The sequence below is a fragment of the Anser anser genome (genome assembly GCF_964211835.1).
Source record: "Anser anser genome assembly, contig: HAP1_SCAFFOLD_413, whole genome shotgun sequence".
NCBI lineage: Eukaryota > Metazoa > Chordata > Aves > Anseriformes > Anatidae > Anser > Anser anser.
The window spans coordinates 16,177-30,831 of NW_028153485.1; positions in this window are offsets into that span (position 1 = coordinate 16,177).

The following is a 14,655-nucleotide window of genomic DNA, read 5'->3' on the forward strand; positions in this document are numbered from 1 at the left end:
GGAATCAAGGGGCAGATTCCCAATCAACATATACCAAAAGAATTATAAAAAAATACCATCAACACAGGATGATGCTGATATGCAAAAACCACACCAATCACAGCAGCTGCTGTTTTAGAACAAAGGTCTGAGCTCATAATTTGTTTATCTTAATAGAAAAAAGACCTGCTAACCTATAAAATTGTGGAAGGAAAGAAGGGGCTTAGAAGGAAAGCTACATACACTAAAATTAGGAGGATTTTCCCTTACAGTGGCCACAGTGCACTCATATTTTGAAGGAGAAAAATAAGAACAAAACCATGAATGTGGTAATGTGAAGATGTCCTTCATAAATGATAGTTAGAAGGAACTTTACAAGTAAAGAATAGTCCATCAAACTATCCTTGCCTTAAATTCACTTCTTTTTTTTACTCCTTATGCCATTAAAATTCACATTTTAGCTTTCAAATTGGATATCAACTTGCCAGCAGTAACAGAAATTGCTGTGGATAGCCAGGAAGGAAGGAAGGAAGGAATGAAAGAAGGAAGAAAGGAAGGAAAGCTTTGTGTGCTAGAACATGGTAGAAAATCTGTCTGAAATCTGTCTTGATCTCTTGTCAACAGCGAAGAATTGAATTTCACCCCTTACCAACAATCAGACTGCAGGATTGATCCTCCTCCACAGAAACAAACTTCTCCTTACAGTATTAGCATTAGGTGTCGACTAACATTTAAATACAATTAAACACCAAGTTCCAAAGAAAATGCTTATCATGAAAGGTTTATCATGTGTGTTATGGCAATAAATTTGTATAAAATAAAATATTTTGTATTTTACTTCAAGGACATTACATTGATTGTGTAGCTTTTCTGTAATTCTATTTTAACGTCAGCAGAGATCTAACATGACTACTCCTCACCTACAATTTCGTGGGGAACATATGATGTAGTAAAGTCACTTAGAATAATATGTGATAGAAAACTCCCGTTTTGACACATGCCATTGACTATGGTCTTTCTTAATTCAGTAAAGTAATGGATACATTAAGGGCAATGACATATATTATGTCTTTGTGATCAAAAAATTCCTTATCGTTTTATGCTGAATTAAACCAAAGACTAATCTTTCATACCAAAAGCTAAAAGAGAGCATGCTGAATTCTGGTTCCAGTTCTTCTCTTGTTTTTGAGTTTTGCAATCTAAAGCTATTAAACTGAAAAATAAATAAATAAATAAAATAAATAAATAAATCTTAGCTAACTAATATGATTTTTTTGTTGTTCCATAAGTTCAGACAATTGAAAGATCTTATATTTCTTTGTTAAACACATCCTAACTACGCGTATTTGAGTGAAAACAACTTCTATATTTTATGCTGACTTCAATGCTGCTAATTTGTGCAAAGCTCTCTAAGTCTACTGGGCCAGTGGGTCCGCTAAGCCAGCACTGTGACTAGTTTCAGAAGTGAATTTAAGATAAGAGGTAGATAAGAATTTATCCAGACTGCAGACAGAAACAATTCCACTTTAAGCAAGAAGTGTTCTGGTTGACCTTCAGAGATGTCATCTCACTCCCATGTCTGTTAGGAGAGCTGCAGCCACATTCAAGAATTTTCAGGTTACAGAAGGTGGAACCAAGTCAACCTAGCAAATTTAATTGATTCAGGACTTTGTGTGGATTTTAGACTTTTAAAATCTCCATTCCAAAGTAGAAAAAGCAGTTCTTACTTATTTTTCCAAAATAAAACTACTGTTGTACTCTTCCTTTGGGACTTAAGAGATTCTTTTAAAAGTATGTGTACATCTCTTTAGATATTTTATAGGATTAACATGTTGCCAGTCTAACTTGTTTGCAGTTTTCCAACTAGCAATTAAACATTTTTCTCACTTACATTTATTATTAATAGTTCACTAAGTATTCAACAAATAATGAATGCAGTTCATTTTTGTCATAGAAAATCTTTATTGGTTCAAGGTTTTGTTTCTTATGAATGTTTTCATTTGGAAATCTAGTATTCTTAATTCTGTAAGTTAATCACAGAATTACAGAATAGTTGAAGTGAGAAGGGACTTTTGGAGGTCATCTTGTCCCACACAAGTTGGCCCTGATCAAGGCCCTGATCAGGGCAACTAGAGACAGTTTCCCAGGACCATGTCCAGACACCTTTAAGATATCTGCAAGGAGGGAGACTTCTCAATTCCTCTGGGCAACCTGTTCCAGTGCTCAGTCACCCTTGCAGAGAAAAAATGTTTCCTGACGTTCATGCAGACCCTCCGGTGTTTCAGTTTGTGCCTATTGCCTGGGTGCTCCTTCTTCATTGCACCCTCCCTTTAGATCTTATCAACAGACATTGCAAAGATCTTCTCTGAACCTTCTCACCTCCACACTGAGCAGTCCCAGCTCTCTCAGCCTTTCCTCATAGAGGAGGTTATACAGTCCCTTCATCATCTTTGTTACCTTGTACTGGATTCTCTCCAGTATGTTCATATCTCTCTTGTACTGGGGAGCCCAGAACTGGATGCAGTGCTCCAGCTGTGGCCTCACCAGTACTGAGCAGAGAGGAACACCTCCCTTGACATGCTGGCAGCACTCCTCCTAATGCAGCCCCAAATACCACTGGTCTTTGCCACAAGGGCACATTGCTGCACCATGTTCAAATTTATGTCCACCAGGACCCTCAGCTTCTTTTCTGCCAAGCTGCTTTCCTGCTCTATGGCCTCCAGCATGTACTGCTACATGGTTTTCTTATTACCAAATATTTCACAAACATGAAAATGACTAAAAGAATCACAATCCTTCCAACCCTACATTTTTTCACTACTGATAGATTACAGAGTAGCCAACTGTCACAAGAGAGGCAATATTGTCCTATGCTATCATACAGAAACACATCTATGCTGCATACATTTGCACTTGTCTTTCTCATACTAATGCCTTTCTTTTGTTGTGTTTAGGAACAAACATTTTGCCCAGTGTCCGCTGAGTGATTGGTCTGATTGTATCTTATGTTTCATGTCATTTCTTCACAGGAACTAACAAAAGTCATATTAGCTGCTAATGTACTAGCAATTATTTATTATTATTTTCTCATAAAAACACATTAAAACATTTGAAATATCTGAGTATTTTCACTTAAAAATATTGCATTGGCCACCATTGTAAATAAAAGTTTATTTAAAATAATAAGGTTGGCTAAAATAATTTCTTACTAAGGTCCTTAAAAATATGAATCTCCAAATTTCAAGTCAGGTTAGCAGTAAGGACACATATATATATATATATATGTATGTTTATATGTATATATACACTTACATAAAGCTCATTCCAATTTGCCAGACATGTCATTCCAGTTTGTGTTTTCACCCTGAGTTATACAGTACAGTTATGCTCCCCTTAGGAATGCTGCTTCAGCTTCAGGATGGCCAGGATTTTCTCTTATATTCTGTTACCTTCACATATACTTACTGTTTTGGCCTTATTTCAGCAAAGCACTTAAGCATGTATGTAAATTCATTTCTTCCCAAAATACATTTAACTTTGTGCTTAACTTTAAACATATCCTTATGCTGTGTTTCCTTCAGTGAAATGCAAGTAGTTTCACTTTTGTTAGTGGCTTCCACTTTTGTGGAACCAAGACCAGGATAAGGTACCACTGGCCATGATAAGAGATTAAAATCATGGCCTTAACTCAGCTTTAAGAAATGAAAGACAACACTGTTTATGAAAGGAATGACGGAGTCCATGGCCAAGTTATGTTCTGGACATTGTAATACCAATACTTTGCATTTTACACCTGCAGGAAGAAAAATTGAAGTTATGGAACTAGCATCAAGAAATTCCATTCTGCACTGAAAGAGCAATAACTTTGGATAAAAGCTGGTCTTTTCTACTTGTGTGGCTCCCAATTCTGCCAATATCCCAAATATTCAGGAGCTTGATTTATTCTTTTATTAATATTCGTTATGAATACTTCCAGTGATATTTTCATCCTACGTTGTTATTAGAGTCAACCTGGAGATGAGATAAATTTTTCAGCCGTTGCATTTGCATGGTACACAAATGCCCACATTTTTCATCATTGTTCATACTCATGCTTGAAAATGCAGACTTGCTTACCTCCAGGGATTGCCAGACAGCTTCAATTCTTGTGAATGCATGATTTTCACAGCTGATATCCTGAAAACATCTGAGTTCATAGAAACCACAGGGCTGCTATGATTCCTTGAAGAGATGCAGCAGAACCACATTCCTCTGAGTGAAAAATGACTCCCGGTGAGACAAATATGGTCTCAGAATAACAAAAACAGCACTGCAGGGAAAAAAAGAAAAAAAAAAAAAAAGGCAACAAAACAAAAAATGCATCAGAGGCTTCTATGGTTATGTTAGAAACTGATTTTTACATTATTGAGAAAGACAATCAAATTTATTCAGCATACCACCACAACATAACTTTTTTGATAAGCAAATGAACAGTCAAAGAGAAACATACATGACTGGTGCCCATCTGCACTCTGCTTCACTGGTGTTTGCTAACTGAAGAGTGGAACCAGATGTTCAGATGAAAATACAAAATGGGAAGATATACTATGGGGGTGAAAAAAAAAAAGGAAAACAGAATTTGTGTTCCAAATTAAACTGCAAAGGTAGGGGAAAATATTTTAAAATATATGGGCATTTCCTTTAAGGCCTAGGAATCATGAAGCCAATAATATTGAAGAAATAACTTTAAGATATGCTGAATTTTTTCTGTATTATTTGTTATCTGGAATGAATTTCTAAATGTTGAAAATGTTTCACTTCAGCATCTAGGAACAACCTCCTCTCCTTCCCTGGAACAAGTGCAACACATCTCAACTGTTCAGCTATAAAGCTAGTTGGGCTTTCCCAGCATTTTTCAAAAATTTCTTCACAATTTCTTCGAAAAAATTTTGTTCTTGCTTCTTACTGCATTGCACTAAGAAATAGGTCTTGTCATTTCACAATTTATGTTTAAAGATTTCGTCTGATTTTGCACATTAAAAAGTAATGCTGCCTTTTTTATCTAGCTGTTGTTGTATGATTTCATGTCATGTGGCTTAGAGATGATTATAGTTTGTGTGATGGTCACACCTCCCTAGACAAATAGTTGCAGTTATTTTCTACACAGAAAAAAAAAAAAATGGAAGAATTTTTCCAGATAAAGTGAGATTTAAGACATGTCTATGCCAGAAAAAAATATTGAAATGAAAAATACCTTGTCTGGCCAAGCCATTTGCATCCTTAATTTCCATGATTTTATTTGTTTAGTACAAGCTTTTCAGAGGACTTTAATAAATCAAAATACAAACAGTTACCTCTGAGATCACAAGGCATCAGAAAAAGAATGTGAAGAGTGTTCTAATCCCAGAGGAAAACCTTGTTTAAGTGATGAAATCCTTGCAGTGGAAATCTTGGAAATCTCAGTGAGTGGAATCTCTTCTTGTCAGAACTTTCAATAAAAGAGCAGCTGCAGATACTGAAAGCATTAAATAAAAATTACCAACAAGCTGTCTTACCTGTGTGCACTCAACAGAAAGGAAGGGCAAACATGAGCAGGTAGTCCTTGTACATCAGTCAAAATTCTGACAGCTACCATGTAACATCTGACAACACTGACATGTGCTGTACTCCCTAAGACATTCCTTTAACTGAACCATAAAAAGACAAATAAATTAGTAATAGTACTTCTCCTGTCAATGTCCTTTCTTGCAGACTTCTCACGCTGTTGATTAGCATTGTTTGAAGTGATTCATCAATACGTTTACTTCCTCAAGGAAGAAAAAAAAAAAAAAGGTATACTGAATTATTTTATTACTTTTTAAAAAGCAGCAAAATAAGGGGCACCTGATTCCTCATGATCACGTATTCATTTCTAGAAAAATGACAGACAAAAATCAGCATAATGCTTCCCCACTAGTCAAGCTTTACAGATTAGATTTTGTTTCCATTCTGCACTACTATTGTAGAAGTTTTGTTAACTAAACCAATAAAGAAATCAGATGGTTAGCTATTAACTGTCAGATATTGTCCTTACTTTCATTGCAGAGAAATATTTTTTAAAACAGTTTATTTTTTAGAAATAAAATACACTTCTCAGTGATTTTTTTTTTTTTTGGGGGGGGGTGGTGGTGGTGGATTGAAGCCTAATTGTGAAGAACTTCACAGTTTCACAAACTGACTCGCAGGGCTTTGAATGCTTTAATAAGCTTTAATGACTAGCCTCACCCAGAGCCTCCACACACATTTCAACTCAGGTATGGACCTTCAGTCCTTACTCCTGCTCACTGCATGGGTCTTGTGTGGGCCTTCCTGGGGCCAGCCCTCCCATGCTATGCCATGCCATGCCGTGCCGTGCCATGCCTGTCCCATCAAATCCAGCAGGGCCAGTAATGCCTGCTAGTGCCCTCATGGCCATGATGGTAACAATCAGAGAAAAAGAAATCTGTGAAAGTAAGAGGAATATTTGCACAATTCTTTTAACACTAATTGACAGTTTAATTTTAATGTGAAATATAACTGAATAACATGTATTGGGATTTTCAACTGCATTTAAGTCAAAGTCTGTGTTTAAAAAAAAAAAAGTGCCCTGAATGTTTTGTTGCCTTCTCAGGGTGTCTGTAAGCAGACAGATGAAGTCTTTCAGACAGATAGTAATATTAACAAAAAAAAAATAGGTTCATTATGCAAAAGTTATGCATGGAGATTAAGTGATGCAGGCTTGGCTTTCAGCATAGCATATAGGGATTGCATGCTGGAATCACCATGAAGAGTATTATATCTACATGGCTTACAGATATCCATTTCTCACCTACTTTTTATATCTTTATATTATGCAATGGCTCTGGGCCAATGGAAAAAGCTCCAAAACCACAGTGAATCTGAGCCATTATCAAAGATATTGTGCCCACATTTCCTTGTTCTACCTGGCATCAAGCAGATACATTTTTTTCTCCTTTTTCTTTACAATGATCCAAGTTCTCCAAAATATATTTATATGTCATTACAATTCTTTTACTTCTGCCACATATCCTGTCTTTGCTACATATACATCCAGTTTAATAAAGATTCAGGACAGAAAAACAGATTTCTGCTCTCAGTTTTTCTGCTAATCTCTGAACTACATTAACATAATTGGACAAGCCAAATAATCCTGAGTAGCCTGGTTTATACAGAAAAGAAAATGTTCAATTTTATGATACCCTCTATTTTCATTCTGTAAATGTTCTTTATATGACTTACAGCATCAACCTAAGGAATAGAAAATGTGATCACTAAGATTTGTATGCTACATAAATGCCCAACCACCAATGCAGTATTCTGCATCATTGCACTCCACCATTTAATTAGTGCATTCCCAAAACTCAAGTTTTTGTTCGTCATGCTGTATAGCATAATAAAATGATAAAATGTTTAGTCTTTCCACTGGGTTGTGGAATGCTAATTATACATTTAGAGGGTTGTGCTACTATTTAGTAAGACATTAATTACGCAAAGTTTTTCAGTCATTGACTTTCTGAAATTTTTGCCCTTCCTACCTGGGATAAGACTTCATTCATTATCTTTACAGAAGCTGCATGAAGTCATATGGAAGCCACTGTAATTCTAGAATGTTATCCTAATCATTGAAAGCAGGAATATCACAACCAGAAATTATAGCTACCTTTTATAGTCTCATTTAAAGTATATGTGCATGCAGCTGTGTTTTACATGCCTCCTTTGTCACAGCCATATGTAGCTAAAACTCCTATGGCCAGAGCACAAAACAAAACAAAAAAATTGTTCTTATTCATACTTGGTTGCTTATGCCTCTTTCAGATTTCCCTTCCCGTTAGTATGTCATTGTTCCCTTTCACAGTGTAAAGTAAGATGCAGTACATGTGCAGTACAAACACAGGTTTTTCTGTGACTCAGTGGGATCATTCATCTGGTCTCAGGAACAAGGAAGTGTTCCCAGATTTCCTAGTCATGATCATCCTGGGTGTCTGGTTCTTTTTCAGCCAATTTACAAGTGTTGCTCTGAGACTGCTACTTTATGAGTTTTTTAAAGTTTCCTGTGATTAACACTTGGTTAGCATAGCAATCAGAATGAACTTGAAGAGCAAGTGAAGCACATTCACTTAGTACACACAACAGTTTAAGAACTTTTAAAACTTGATTTTCAGACTGCTCTGAACTGCTTTTACTAGGGAGCACTAATCTTTTGCTTTCTTGTCTTGCCCATACGATTTCTGAAGATAATGTATCAAAATCTAGCTCCAGACTTACCTTACTTAAGGTCTCTTGAGCTTATGATGAGTCTTCTACTGAGTACATCTCTCCTTCCAGTAGCCTGTGTCTCAGTCTTATTTTTTAGGGCACTTACTTTCTCTTCAGCTATGAAAGGATCTTATATTCTCATTACTTGTCAATTATTTGGGCCTTGCTCTAAAATCTTACTTTCTTCAGGTTAGTGAACACTGAAGAAATTCTTTATTATGAATATAGATAACACCCAAATAATGATTAACTTTTCTTATCCTTTATGCTTCTAATAGAGTTTCATGCATGTTAGGATTGATAGAAAAGTCTAAATCTCTTAATTTGTCATGGAAGTGTAGAAAAAAAATCATAAATATAATTCAGATTTTTTGTATGTTTTATGCCATTAACATATATAAATGAGAAAGTTTTGAAAGTCATTTAGTTACTTATGCTAAGAAGTATCAATACATGAAGATTGCTTCGCATTTTAAAGAAGTAATGTTGAGGGATTTTGCACACCAACCTTATGACCTGTATTTACAACTTACTATTTTTGTCTGTACACATATCTAAATAAGCAACTGATATAAATAAAAATAAACAAATATATGAATACACATTTTGTAAGAAATTCATTCAAATCTACCTATTAAATGTGATGCAACAAATTCATAGTTGAAAATGAAAGGAAAAGAGAACAGATGCACAGCTGTAGTGACATGACTAATCCATGTTCATGCCCTTGATCTTCACTTGCTGTTGGGGTTAATAAGCATACTTTTTATTCCAGACTTAGCAAAAGGGTATGATGTGATATGTTTTTGCTGAAAGAAACTCATTGGAAACCATGGAAAAAGGAACGTGCTTCTAGACCTTTTCACTATCATATGCCCATCTTTGAACATCTTATATGCTAGATCTGCATACACACACAAAAAAAAAAAAAAAAAAGCACAATACAAACAAAACCACAAAAACTAAAATCCCCAACATATATATGGCCTTTAAAAAGTAGTTGCTTTAAAAGTTTGGTTCTCCCTGGAGAATTCTTTCAACTTTTTGATACTTGATGTAGGGTTTTTTAAATTTTTGAAGTTATTTTATTTAGCAATCAAGGCAATCATGATGATATTTTGTGATGTATATGGTGCAATGTGTGTGACCTTTTTTCATTGGTTAGAAAGAATAGGGTTTATTGTACTTGAAGTCATATCATAGGATTTTACATGTTACGTAAATGAAGCAAAAGACAATTCAAGACAGTGAGTCATTACTCTTTCCTAAATATTGGGTATGGTGTGGACTCAAAGAATAAAACAAAGTACTCATCAAAGATGAAATATAACTTCTGTTTCTTTGCCAGACAGATAATACAGCTGTAAAAACTCTTGGCCAGCTAGCAGCTGTAAAGAATATAACGTGTAATAATAAGTCAGTAATATTTACTTTAGAAAGCGAATTTATGGTTGGGTATTAAGTAGAAGTGGTGTTCTCTTCAACTCCTGAATATGATGACAATTCCAGAAAAGAATTACAACCAAAGGATAATAGATTAAACATTTCACTTATGAGGAAATAGTAATTTTTAATGCCATTAACAAACAAACAGACAAATTATTTGAGAGAGGAGAAAAACATGAAAATCAGAAACACTAGAAACACTAGTTGTTTTCATATAATGTGAGATTTTGCTCCCTATTTTTATAAAATCAAGCTCAGGAAACTGCTTGAAAACCAATTCCAGTCAAAGGCTCTTTTATCTCTTTTATGAAGTTCTGTTTTATTTTATGAAGCACTGTTATTTACCTAACAAAACTGAACATTGGAGATTAATTACTTGTGAAGTACATATGATGGCCCTGAGGTTTCATTGGGTGGCATTAGAGGCTACCTACTGTATCATAAAAGTGGTATAAACTTAATTAAAACACAGCTATTTCATAGGGCCGGTTCCATGCTAGTGGAGCTCTAGCTGTTTATAGTAGCTCTTATACAGAGCTCATGGACTCACACCAGAAAGACAGTAAAAATTTTGTCATGTATACTCTGCTTAACCAATTCACCCATAAGGTGTCCATTGACATTGGTAACCAAGAAAGGAGTTTGGTTCTGATAGTCCAGCTTTACCCCCAGACTAAAAACAGACTTTGATTCACTTCTGTTCTAAAAATGTCCATGTTTGGGAGGAGAATTCAGGACAGTCTTGGAAATAAGGCTTCTACTAGTGGATCTTTATTCGATTGCTTGTGGGTATGCAGGTATTTCAATGGTCTTTTTTTTTTTTTTTTTATACTTTCACAATTGAATGAGGATGTGTTCCTATTCAAGCTTCCATTTCTTTATTTTAAAAATGAATAAAACCTTCTCTAGTCTTTTTAGAATAGATTTAAGGTAGAGGATTGGTTAACTAGTTTTCCGTTCAAATGTGTCTTTATTAGAAAAGCTTATTTATAGCTGAAAATAAAGGACATTCAATCTTGTTCTGAATGTCCTGGACCTCTATAGAATAGAAAGACAAGTCAAAATAGACCTCCTCCACTATCTTCTCTCTAATAATATGAAGGATATGGAAATATATGGATATGACCTCCTACTTGGGAAAGGAATAATGATTTTTTTTTTTAATATATATATTTTTTTTGCTATTTACTCAACAGTTTAAAAGAAGATGTAGTTCTTTATTCTGTCACTCTCCAGTGTTAGAATAACACCATTCCACATTAGTTTGGACCTGTTCAGCTTTCCGAGTGCTACAGTTTATCTCCCCTTTACAATCCTCTGAACTTGTTGCTCATCATGAATAACCAGACATAAAAAAATTAAGAGAGAAATTGAGTACAAAATTTTCATTTCTGTAAGCTGGGACTTTTCATGTAGCCCAGGGTTTCCCCTGAGAGCACATTTGACATGTTAAAGAAGTTCTGGCCTCTGAGGCTTTATTTTGTTCTGGGTTGAAAAGGTCATTCCCAAAGTCTGAATCCTGGCAATTCCAGTTAAATTTTAACAGTAAGAATGTTACTGGGCTTTGCCCAGAATAAAATATTGTTTTCTTGTTATGCACTGTGATATTTGTAGTTGCCTCAGTAACCATAATTCTGAATAATAGTATTTAGCACTTTTTTAAGGGACATTCCCATACATTCTATGCATTAATTAAGCATCAGACACCTCTGTATCTCAGTTTATCACTAACAGATGAAGAGCATGGAGAAGTGAGGCCTAAATTCTCTCCCCTCTTAACTGTCAATGCAATCAATTAAGTTATAAACATAGGCATTTTTTACAGAGAGTGGAGGGGACTGCACTGTTCCAGAAGGTGATTCAGTCCTTAACAGGTCTGAACTGAATTAGGTGCTTCAACAGCCAGTCAGGATAAAACTGGGCACTAAAGACAAGGTCACTTAACTATCCTTTTATTCTCAAGGCACTACAAAAGCTACACAGCTAATCTAAGAGCTGACTTTTGGACAATTCTAATTGCTTTCCTTTTTCTGCCACAGATCATTCATGGATGAAGGGGATGCAGATATGGATGGGACAGTCCTATAAAAGCTGATGCTTCCAATCTGAAATCAAGAGATATTTTAATGGTAGCCTCCCAAACCACAGATTTGCAGAATCTAAAATGACAATACATCTGGTAAGGAAAATGAAATCCCTTTTTGCACCTAAAACTAATACCTAAGCAGCAAAAATAATTTTTAAAAGGCCTTTTTAATTATTCTCCATAGTAACCTTTTCTTTTAGGATTGCCATATGTACCCCATTACCCAGTGATCTCACTTTAAATTTGTATGGCACATTAGGGCCTTATTGTTCTGGATTGCAAAGGGATGCATTAAAATGCCACATATTTTGCTATTTATGTTTCCTTGGCAATTAAAAAAAAAAAAAGAAAAAAGAAAAAAAAACACATACCATGTCATTAACAGCGATTACTACTAAGGTCACCTTTTCATTTTAAGAAACAGAATAAAAGCCTTAGAAAGCTAATAAAATGCAGTGCAGAATTGTCACTTGGCAGAAGTTCGGGAAGAGGAAGCTGAAAAAATTCAAGCTTGCTTTCTGCTGACATCATGATATGAATTAAATGATCAGACTCAGTTGCTAAGGCAATACCAGGAACACTGTATTCTGTTTGTCATTAAGTTCCTTCATCTCCCACTTAATTTGCAATTATAGGCTTTAATACCTGATGTTAGCTGGGATTTTGGTCAATCTCTGCAACACCAATATTTGATGATAAGGTCCCTGGGTTAATTAGTTGGAAATCTTTCCTGGAAGTTCCAGCTAATCAAATTTGTACAGGCAGTCCAGTGAGTATATTGCCACAGTAAGTTTTAGAACAGATGTCTGATGTTAGAGCTGCCTCTTTACAGTAGAATTTAAACCTCCCTTGCTCAGTAATGACATAGGTTATTAAAACACACTTTTTTGGGGTGACCTAATTCAAGCATTCCATCAAAAACAAACGAAGTAGCCATCCTTCCACTGATGAGTTTTTATGACCCCTAAATGTAACCCTGATTAAAGCATGGGGTTACTTGCTTTTATTCATGAAGAATGGATAAAATTAAACTCTATGCTGAGAAATTAGCCCTAAGCACTCGTTAATAAAGGCAAATAGGATTTTACACACCAACATGTACACTTTGTAAGTTGGGCTTCTCTTTTATTACCTTTTGCAGCAGGTAGACAGTTATAATCATTACCCTGGTATTACTGTTTAATTAATTGTTAAGAATTTTTAGTGATGGGAAGCATCGGAGTTGGCCCATGGGCTCTTACTAACCTAGTTGTTTGTATCCTAGGTCAGCTGTGATTCCTGTCAGCCCTGCCAGACATTAGTTAAACATAGCCTCAGTGTTTCTTTGGGGGCAGAGTACAGTTTCTGGGTTCTGGATGCTGCTACTCAATTGAAGATTCACTGTGCACCTGGAAGTAGCATTATAGTATATTGTCTTCTCAGAGGTTTTGATATACTGCCCAGTGAGATAAAAAAGAATTCTTTCCATAATGCTTAAATAAAAGAGATCTCAGTCAATACTGAAAAGTCAGTCAAAATTGTCATCTAGAGCCTGCCTTTCAAACTGTTTTCTGAAGGTGTTCTTCCTTCAGTTGATCTGCATTGCTAGCAAACCTAAAAAGAAATTGTCATCCTCACTTTGCCACAATAGAAAAAATGTTTTCCAAATGGAAAAGCTGATTCACAAAACTGAAAAACTATTTGGAAATGAATTTAAAGTCCTACAATTTTCATAGAATATCCCGAGTTGGAAGGGACCCATAAGGATCATCAAGTCCAACTCATGGCACCACATAGGTCTACCCAAAAATTCAGACCGTATGACTAAGTGCACAGTCCAAACGCTTCTTAAACGCCAACAGGCTTGGTGCAGTGACTACTTCACTGGGGAGCCGGTTCCAGTGTGCAACAACCCTTCCAGTAGAGAACCTCTTCCTGATGTCTAGCCTAAACCTCCCCTGCCTCAGCTTGACACCATTCCCACCGGTCCTATCACTGGTGACTAAAGAGAATAGATCAGTAGTTTTCCCTCCACTCCCCCTCGTGAGGAAGCTGTAGGCTGCGACGAGGTCACCCCTCAGCCTCCTCTTCTCCAGGCTGAACAGGCCAAGTGACCTCAGCCACTCCTCATATGTCTTCCCCTCTCGGCCCTTCACCATCTTTGTAGCCCTTCTCTGGACACTCTCCAACAGCTTAATGTCCTTTTTGTACTGTGGTGCCCAGAACTGCACACAGTACTCGAGGTGAGGCCGCACCAGCACAGAGTAGAGCGGGACAATCACTTCCCTCGACCAACTAGCGATGCCGTGCTTGATGCACCCCAGGATACGGTTGGCCCTCCTGGCTGCCAGGGCACACTGCTGGCTCATATTCAACTTGCTGTCAACCATAATCCCCAGATCCTTCTCTGCGGGGCTGCTCTGCAGCGTCTCGTCACCCAGTCTGTACGTATAGCCAGGGCTGCCCCATCCCAGGTGCAGGACCTGGCACTTGCTCTTTTTAAACTTCATGTGGTTGGTGATTGCCCAGCTCTCCAATCTGTCCAGATCTCTCTGCAGGGCCTTTCCACCCTCAATAGAGCGAGTGCACAACTCCTCCAAGTTTAGTGTCATTGGCAAATTTGCTCAAAACACCTGCTAGTCTTACATCCAAAGTGTTTACAAAAACATTGAAGACGACTAGCCCTAAAATGGAATTGGAATTTTGGGGGATTTTTACACATATATATATATATATATATATATATTTAACAATAGCAGGAGAATTTCCAGATTGTATTAATTTTTTCTTTCTCATACTTTATCTCTTTGCTATCACCTTTCTTTGTTGAAAAAAAAAAAAATTAAAAAAAAATAGAAAAAGCTAAAAGAAATAATTTCCTTGACTTTAGA